We start from the raw sequence: 10,705 nt of genomic DNA, 5'->3' as shown, positions 1-10,705 counted from the left end.
GGACTAATCTTGTCACAGAGTAGTCACCCCTCCTCCCATAGATATGGAAGGGTAATATTAATGGGGGGGAATATCGCCTGAAAAAAATGGCAAAAAATGTTTTATGTCTCTTTAAAACATCCTCTACTCTTTTTGGAGAACTAGGACCTGCATCCTTCCTCAGGCCAGTGGTCGGGAGGGGCAGGGGAATGTCTTTTTTCCTTTGTGCCCCTGGAGATGGCTCAGCAGAACTGAGCCATCAGTTGATGGAGGTCCTGGGCGGAGGTAATGGGATTATTTTAGGTGGAGATGGGACAGCGGAAATGGGATGGAGATGGGATGATCAGAATCATCAACTGTAGTTGAACAGCAATTGCCTGAAGCTGAGAACCCACCCTTTAAAAGCTCTGCATTTCTGCTTATTATTAGGACAATGGCATTTTTAGACAGGAGTCTCCATGCTCCTCATTTGCCAGCAAATTAATAAACTCCTTCCTTTTCCTCAAACCACTTGTCCTCATTATTCTGATGCAACCTCAAAGACAAGTGCCAAGGTTTCAGTAACAATCTTAACTCTAACACTGACCTTTCGAGTGACCTTAAACAAGTCATTTAAATTATCTGTCTCTCTGGATCCTCATCTGCAAAGTTGATACAATCATTGTACCTACCTCACCGAGCTGATCTGAGATTAAAGAAGTTAATACACATTATGTACTTAGAATAGTGCCATGTACCTGAAGCACTCAATTGATATTAGTGTTTATTATTTTTAATTAAATTTTTGGGTTACAGATGATATTATTTGAGCTCAATGTTTCATTCTCTACTTACTAGTGACTTTCAAAGCTTGGCACTGATGTTAATATTTAACCATTATCTATAGGGAGTACATGTCTATACCAACTCTTCATTAACTCTATTTACTTGTTTGTTCCAAGTGCTGTGCTTATCTAAGTCACAACTCTTAGCTCAACTAGGGGAATATGACACCAGTGTGATGGAGTGGACACAACATGAACATTATAGCAAGTGGATTGGGGGTTTAGTCGCCTTATTTACTAAGCTAATTTACTTAATCATTCAGTGTCAATTTTTTCATCCATGAAATGGGCTTAACAGCATCTAACTCATAGTTGTAAGAATTTAAGAAGAAATTGCTGAACTATTATGTGGTTGGTTAAAAACAAGAAGATATTATTTGGAAAATAGCTTAGGGAGTCCTTGGAACATAGTTGCTTTAAACAAATGTTAGTTGCTCCCACCCACTGAATAGCTGTCAACAGTGGCTTTTGGAATGCTGCCACACTGGTCCCAGGGAGGAGAGTAGGATTGGAATTTAGTTAGAATTAGGTCACAAAGAACAAATGCGCTGAAGTCAGTCCTGTCCTTGACTATTAATGGCTATGCAGACAGCTCCCGGCCACAAGTGGTGGCCTCTGTCTCTGCCCCTGTGCCCCAAAGCACAGCCCAACATTGGGACGGCAGAATGCGCCGCCAAATGCTAGGCTGAAAAACGATGTGCTACTGCCATCTACTGTTCCAAATAAATACAGGTTTTTCAATTTTGATTCTAAGATTTTTTTTTTCATTTATCTCTACTTTCATAGCATTTTAGAGCTTATTAATTTCCTTGTGATTCATTTTTTTAACCACCTCAACAAATAGATGAAAACAATGACGTTCAGAGAGGCCAAGTCTCATGGGTGGCGCTGACAAGGTCAATCACTCATTCATATATTCATCAAACAATTGTGTAACACCTGCGTTAGAATAGGTGCTGGGGATACAAAGACAGATAAGACACAGTCACTTTCTTCAAGGATCTCACAGTCTAATAGAGACATAAAAGCGATTATTATAAAACAATGCAATTAGTACGTATGCTTGCAGTGTTTGGGGGCACCAGGGAATAACACACAGTTACCTTAGACTGGGGGAGGAACATACAGAATATGCCAGGAGTCAGGAAAGCTTTCTTCGGGGACATGTGGTCTGGCACTGACCTTAAATGATCAGTAGGAAGGCAGAGGCAGGGGACCGGGAAGAAAGGTATTCCAGAAATAACATCAAGGACAAAGCAAGAATAGTACTGTGTGAGAAATAAAAACCACTGGTGAACAGGGGCCAGGCAGGGGGCATTTATCCACCACTTTTAGGGAGCTCAGACTTAACCATAGAGGGAATAGAGAACCAGTGAGCAGCGCGTGGAGTGTCGGTCAGATTCATGGTTAGCGCATCCTTGCCTTATGGAAGAAGAACCCAGAATGGGAGAGTGCTCCATTAGTGCAGCTCTGGCAGTGGAGGCAATGAACCTGGGTAGGGGTGGTGGGGGCAGAGCAGACAGAGTGTGGATGGCAGAAATATTCGGGAGGTAACGTAGGTGGCAACACTTTAAATTACTGGATATAGAGCGTGAGATAAAGAAAGAGTCAAGGATGACCTTGGGGCTTTAATGTTGGTGACCAAGATGATAGAGTTGCTTACAGAGATGCTGCAGAAAGAAGATACTGGTTTAGCAGAAGGGAGGGCAATTTGAACACTGTGTTGGTTGAGGTTAAAGTGTTTGAGGGAGAGCTCAGGTGGTGCCATCCTGCCGGAAGTTGGATATAAAATTTATTGAAGCATAAAGGAAGGGTGTGCGCTAAAGATATATATTTGCAAGTCATGAATCGTAGATTGGAGTTGAAATCACGAAAGTGATGTAACACACACACAAAATGTATAGAAATACAAGAAGAGTGGTTCAAGGAAAGAGCCTCAGAGAATACAATACTTGGCAGGGGTTGGAGGGGGCAGAGGAAGACTAGCATGTTAAGGAGAAAGGGAAAACATGGATGGAGAATCAGTGAGAAAGAAAAGAAAAACCCAATCCCTGACAGCTGGTTGTTGGCCTGGCAACCAATAACTAGGCCCTGATGACCCTACGCTGAGCATAAATAATTTCACGTAATATCAACATCAGACAGGTCACTCTATAATTGTGATGGAACAAGACAAAAACAAGACCACTCCATAATCATATCTGAACACAGAAAAAACAAAACCACCATGCAAGCACAAAGTAAGATACCCGTTTCTTGACATAACAGAATACAATATCCATCTTCTTGAACCCTCACCAAAACCACGTAACATAAATCTAAATCTTATTACTAGTCCCTCTTGTGTTAGGAGACATTGCCAGCATTCACCATGGTTTGCAGTCTCCCTTGCTACAGCAAGTTAATAAACTTCATTTTATTTGACTATAGGAATGTTCCTGGTAGTCTTTGAGCACTGGGCCCTAACACCTTTACAGAAGCCAAGAGAGGAGAGTTTCACGGAGGGAGAAGTCAAAGTATCTACTGAGACAAAGAGGAAAATGATATCTACTGAATTCCACAAAGGTGAACTCACCTGTGACCTTGGTGAGGAGTTTCAATAGCATATTGGGGATGGAAGCAGTGGTATGAGCTTATTACTACCTTGAGGATCTGATTATGCATATTTCTTCCTAACCCTGTGTTCAGTGACATCAGGTTGGTATCTCGAAATCAACCACTGGGGCAGTATTTATATCATGGAAATTGGTAAATGCTACAAATTAAGGATTTTTTTTTTTTTTACTTTGGAAAGGTGGTTGTTAAACTTTTACCATCACACCACTTGGTAGAAGAGAGATTATAGTAGGCTGAGAAAGGAGTAGGAGGTGAGAGGGTGGAAATAACTAAAAGTTTGCATGAGTAGGGGAGAAGAGAGATCAAATAAGGACAAAGGGGAAACAGAGTCAGGGAGTAGAACTCAGGCTGCCTGGTTTCCTGCTCAGTGCTGCTTCTGCACCCTGCATGCTAGGAGGGGTCCACCATGGACACCAAATAAAGTCGATTCTTCTGTGTGTGTGTGTGCACTGCACATTGGAGCACATGTGTGCACACACATGTGCACATGCACACCTGTGTGTAGGGGAGGTTGGGAGAGAGAGTGTGGAGTGGCTATAAGTAGGACCTAGTCCATATTAATGAACCACCTCTCACGGCTGTAGATGCAGGAATGAGTCTCTTGGAATAATACTACAACCACTTATTTTGACGTGGGCTGTTTAAATCCCTGACCCTTTAAATTATCAACTTGTAAGTGCACTGTTTTCTTGAAGCATGTCTTTAACTGTTTTAGAAACAAAATTAAACAAAAATGCCTGCAAGTTCTATGTTAGAGTAGTCTTGTTAGGAAAGAGTGCTATTGCTTTGTTTACTAGTGCGAGCATGGGAACTTGTATGGACTAGGAGGTGGGGGCTGGCAAGATGCATGGTCTGAGCTATTCAAAAGGGTCTTATAAAGAAGTAGCCATAAAAAACCTTTCATTGCACAAAGAATTCTATAATGTAAAATCGACCTACACCTGTTCTGCATAGAAATCAGTTAACAACCTCCTAGAATAAACAACAGGGCTCAGCCACACCCCCGCCCCAGGCAGATGCTCTTTGGTTCTAAGTATCAGCCATATGGTATCTTGGCCTTTCTCAACGACTAACTTTCATTTTTTTGCTTTTTTAAGAAAAAATCTTGTGTAAGTCATTTACTGTTTTGGAATGTCCAATTCTCTATCTCTAAAATGGAAAAAATAATACCTAGTCACAATATTGTTATGCGGTACAGATCGCATGCTGAGCATTTACAAGCTGTTAGGGTGCCTTGTGTTCAAGCGAGCGCAGATTTGGGGTCAGACAGCCTATGCTTAAATCCTGTCTTTTCTACTTGTGACAAAAGTGGTCAGCTTGTGACATTGGGAAACTTATATAACCTCTATGAGCCTCACCTTCCTTATCTGTAAGATGGAGATAATAGCAATGTCTGCGTCATAGGGTTGTAATGTGAGGTGAAATGAGATAATATTTGTCAAATCCATAGTATAGAGTTTGGTATACAGTAAGTACTCAATAAATGCTTGCTTTTATTATTGGAATCAAGTACAAGTGCTCTTGAGAAAGGCTTGTCGTAAAAACATAAAGCAGGCATAGCTGATTAGAGGAGGGGCTGGGGGCAGATAATGCCTCTTATCCCTCAGTATCTAAAGGACATTAAGCAGGTGTCAGACACCACGAAATCCCAGACTTCAGAGCAAGAATTTTGGCCACCCACTGGAAATGCAGAAATACCCAAATCCTCAAACCCAAGTGTATTAGAAACGATGTATTGAACATACATTTAGATCCCACTGGAAGATTACGCAGGCACAGGCTTCTCCACCCAGAGTGGGGAAGTCCTTCCACTGTAAAATCACTTCCTGGTGAAATAAGAACCAAATGTAAATCAGCTACAAGGCAAACATAGCTGATCCTGTCCGACAACAATGGAATGTAAATCTACTAATGTCTCATTTACAAATATGGGCCCAAGAGATGAGAGACATCTCTGCAAACCATGTCCTCAAACTCTTGTCCTCAAAAAACTATCTCGACTTAAGAAACCATAATCAAATGAAAGGAGTCAGCTTCTGTAATTTACCTAAGAAGACTAATGGCAAGGACCACATCTTCAGTAGCTAATAAAGACAGAGAAGGAATGGAATGAATAATACACAAATTCAATGCTGACACAGAAGGTCTGAGGGCTTCAGCAAAGAGAGGAATGCTGGTAACCACGTTTGCAGAGAAATGACAGTGAAGTTTGGTATTAAACAGATCCCCTGGTCTCTCCAAGATGGCAAATATTTATTTGTATTTTTTATCTTAAAGGTATACTATGTATTAGGTAGATTTTTAAAATAAGGAGTGGATATTAATATAGATGTTCAAATATCAAAGATCAACTGAAATTAGTATTGGTTACATTGACAGTTCCATTACTTACGGGAAGACTTAGAGTATTTGAAAATTTATTTTAACCTGAAACTGGTATTATCATGTTGAATCTCCTTAAGGCAGAATTTTAAGTCTTTTTATCCATAGGATTTTATCTGGTTTTAGATGAAGGCCAGAATAGCGCCACCTTTTATATACACACACAACTGACCTGAAACAGTAACTCCGGCAGCTTGTAGGAACCAACTCACTCTAAAAGAAGGAAACTGTATAATTTTAAAAGTCGTATCAATTTGTAGAAAACTGACTGTGCCATAAAAGTTTGGTGTTTTTATTTGATACTCAAATGAGATTTTTGCAGTGAAAGTTATTATTGAAGTGATATATGATAGCAACAAAAACACCATTGTATTGCATGACTGAGCACTGAATTGATTTGCCAGCGACTGATAACTTGGTGATGGTATTACCTTCCTTAGATGTGTATTTCTAAAAGTCTCCATGAGTTAGAATGCTGACGCACGGACTGGTTATGTTAGCTGATGGTCATTACCTGAAAAGAATAATAAAAAACCTTAAAAATACTTATAGCCATTCCCAATCCCATGTCTCCAACAGAGGCATTGGCTTCATCTGGAAAGCCCTCCCCTCCTTTCTGCCTTGTGCAGTGCAGCGCTAAAGCCCCACCTCCTCAGAGAAGCCTTCTCTTGCCTTCTGCGGCCCACTCTGGCTACACAGGTGTTTACCTTTTGTCCCCAAATAGAAATGTTATCCAATAGCAAGTGTTGTCCATCTAGCAATAAGCCACAGAGCTCTGTTCCTTTTCCCAATGGTGTCAGCGACTTCTATGAATCTATGGAAGACATGTCCACAAAACAAGAAGCTAAAATGAAGAGCTAATGTACTGACTAAAATCAAAGATTGATGAAGATGCTGGCAGGCCAACATAATGGTGCTTCTAATGATGACATTGAACAGGGATAAATATGATGATGCCATATGAAAAACATAAATATATCATAGGAACTGCACAAGTAAACACATCTTCGGGGTTTTAGTGAAGCACAAATTTACTGTCATGTATATCCGTGTAGATCAACAACCAAAGAATGCATACCTGGACTCTATTATTAGAAGTGTCACATCTGACCTGAGGGTGGCAAAAGCTCTCCCTCTTCCCCACTGCTGAAATCACAGCCTGAGCATAGGGTTTAATTCTGAGCACCACATTTTATAAGTGATATTAAAATCTAGAAGTTGTGTAGGGAAGAGCCAAGACATTGACAAAGAAACTGAAAATGTTAAAATAACAGCAGACGTTTAGCCAGCCAAAGAGAAGAAATGCAGGAGAAATGGAGGAAAACTTAGTCTCCATCCAATGTCAGAAGACTTATTCTACGTCTTGATGCTCTCAAGGGGGAAAATCATGGGAGATTCAGCTGAGCTAGAATAAGGATGACAATTTTAACAAAAAGACCTTCCAAGAGGAAGAGTATTCAGAGATCTTCTGAGTTATTTTAAATCTAGACCAGATTCTCATGTTTATATGATAGGTGTTTACTGAAATCCTATTATGTTCCAGGCACGGTTGCTGCAAACACAATGGTGAGAGGTAATGCACAACATTTTTGCCCGGGTTGAATTTACAATGCATTAGCGGTAAATAAAAATTACTAAAAATAAACGTGTAATTAAAATTGTGAGCAAAGTTTTAAAGGAAGGACACACAGAGCATTGAGGACATGTAATGGGAACTTTATCTAGTGGGGATCAGGAAAGGCTTCCTGCAGAGGTGACATTTTGTTGGTATCCAGGGGTCAGCAGGTATTCACCAGGTCAGAGATACAAGAGTGGGCGGGTGAGGGAGAGGAAGGGAAACCTGGGCTGATGTCTACTGTATTTCCCACAGTCACTGTTAATTTACACAGGACATACTGGATTTCTTAGATTTTAGCTATTGGTTCTAACTCAGATCCACATTATTATCATGGACTTTCGATGGTCTACAACTATCAAGCTATATCATTAATGTTAAATGTGAAAAATAAGGTCCTATGTCTTTGCCAAATGGCTGACACTAGGAATATTTGTCCCATCCAGAGAAGACTCAAACATTCCATGTTCACTGGAAGGCACTTTATCCGTGGACTCACTGGACAGCCACAAGAGAACTGTACTGAAGTCCTAAGGGTCCTACCAGATATGCCCAGAACATTAGCAGGAGGATCATTTCACTACAGCTTGGGAGAGAACTGGTAATAGGTTGGACGTTTACAAGTCCATGAAGGGAAGAAAGAAGAAAACACTTGAAGAAATATATCCCAGACTCTTATTATTGTGGTTAATAGAGCCATCTCTGGTATCAAACTGCCAAGGTTGAAGTCTGGCTTTGCCACTCAGTGCCTGTGTGGTCTTGAGTAGTTACTTAACCTGTTTGTGTCTCCATTTTCTCATTTACAAGATGATAGTACATACCTCATAAGGCAGATGTGAAACACTTACTGGCACATAGTAAACTCCCAGCAAATGTTAGTTAGCTATTGTTATTATTATTATTATTACTACTAGTACTTTCTCTAGATGGAAGATTAAAACAAGTACAAATTTTTCTTCTTAAAATTATATATTTCTGTGTTTCTGTTTCGAACATTGATTTTATAACCATAATAACCCAAAATTTAAAAACTAAAAACTTTTTGTTTATTGTGATGGTTTCATGGGTATGTACTTATCTTCAAACTCATTAAAATGTATGTGTTAAATATGTACACCTTTTGCATGTCAATCATACTTCAGTTAAAGAACAAAAGTTATTCTTCAAGGTACATTTTTGTCAAGTGCTCTGCAATCCCTATGGTATTCAGCAGGGGGAACTCTCCAACTGTCTACCATTCACTATAATCCATTTTATAACTATGGCTAGGAAGAATGACTGCATTGTCTGAGATAATTTAGTGAATCATAGTTGGTACTCATAGATAGAATTTGCCCTTGATAAACCTGAGAATTCCCTCTTTTTAATCTTACTAAAGTGGAAAACCTTTGTGAAAACCATTACCATCATCATCATTAAACCTTACGTCGTGGCTTATGATATGCGGACACTATCCTGAGCACTTTCTATAATGTGAAGGAGCTCAGGAAATTTCACCCCAAAATATGATTCCTTTGTATAAAGAATATTTTGAATTGCAGGCCCCTTGAGGGCAACAAAGCACTGGAGGGGGCTTTCCCTGTATCTGCATAAACAGGACTGACCTGATTAAAAGATCAAAGGGGGCAGGGACTTCCCTTCCTCTCCCTGCTATGGGCAACCAAACCTGGCCCGAAGCATTTATAACATAATACCTGTCTCTCCGGTTAATTTACAAGGCAATCTGTTTCCTCCATCCATTCGTCCTCCCTAGCAACCATTCATTGCCCCTAAACAGAATTACCTAAACTCCTCATTTTCTCCCTCCCCTCTAAAAGGGGTGTATAAAAATATCTGAACTTCATTGAGATATTGGGTAATCATTCTGGGATTCTACCAATGAGCATGGTAAATGAGCCTTTCTCTTCTTACTAATGTGCCTTAATCGTGAGTTGATCTTTCAGAGAACTTTCTGGGGAAAGGGCAAGTTTCCCCCCATCCCTACAAATATGTATTATCTGTTTTAACAGTTATTACAGCACTATGAGGTAACACTACTTATTTTATAGATGAGGAAACTGAGGCGCAAAGAAGTTAATTAACTTGCCAATGTCACAGAGCTAATATTAGAAAGCACCTAAACCTGAACTATCTGGTTTCATAATCTGTATCATGTGTTAGATACATTATTTTTGGAATCCAACCAGGGTTAGTGTGGTCTCTTCCAGAAATTCTGAAGAGCTACTCTCCTTGCACTCACCTCAAGCATTAATGAGCTCTTTTCCTCAAATCCATTGGCAACAGTTTCCTTGGAACAAGAATAAGATGTTATATCTAGTTCAAAATCGTTCAGAGATACCCATAAAACTCTCATTTTGTCTGAAACCACTGTGCTTATGATCAGTACTCTATTTGATTTGTAAGATGATATTTTCTTGCAAATATACATAGCTAATTACACAAATATTTTCATTACTTTCGAAAACCCTTAGGACATAAATCTCACAATTTTCTTGACACAATCTACGCAGCATGAAGTTAACTTTTGCCAGAATACCCCCTTGTGCTATTCTTTGAAAGTGAAGATATTTGCCTCTAATGAAAATACATGAACTTGGTTTTATGTAAAACTTGACTTATGTAAAGTGCAGGCTAGGGAAATGATTTCCATGTGATTCCAAACACTCACTTTCTCAGTTCTTTTAGTTTATGCATCCTCAAAAATTGCTAGAAAACTGCATAAAACAAAATGGTATTCTTTTTCTATTGAGAATACCAAACTGAAATACACAGCATTAAATTTTAAATATTGTTAAGTACTTCCCACCTCTTTTGTATCAAAGCGTAGACGATTGAGAAGAAATCTTTGGAGGTACAGGGTTAAATGTGACCCCCAGTGGATGTTTCAGTGATTTGGCCAAGGCTACTGTGGTGCCTGACACTGAGAACTTGTTTCTCCTCAGCACCACACCTGGCTGCCACCCCACCCTCTCTGCCACACCTGGCTGCCACCCCACCCTCTCTGCCACACCTGGCTGCCACCCCACCCTCCCTGCCACACCTGAGGAGTTATGACAGTAACAGAAGCTGTCCCAGGACACTGAGAGGTGGGATTTTAGATGCTGGTTGCATGCTGACATGTGAATTTTATTTGGAGAAACCTCAAAATAGTAAATGCAGAACAGATAAAGTGGGGTATAAATAGGTAGAGATTTGTGATGGGGAGCAGACTGCAGCAGAGACGACGTGACATTATCTGGGAAAGCCAGAGGCAGTGCTTCTAAGATGAAGCGAGCATTTGTTGTGTTCA

The sequence above is a fragment of the Lemur catta genome, chromosome 2 (assembly GCF_020740605.2).
Source record: "Lemur catta isolate mLemCat1 chromosome 2, mLemCat1.pri, whole genome shotgun sequence".
NCBI classification, from domain to species: domain Eukaryota; kingdom Metazoa; phylum Chordata; class Mammalia; order Primates; family Lemuridae; genus Lemur; species Lemur catta.
Note: the sequence above shows the minus strand (reverse complement) of the source record.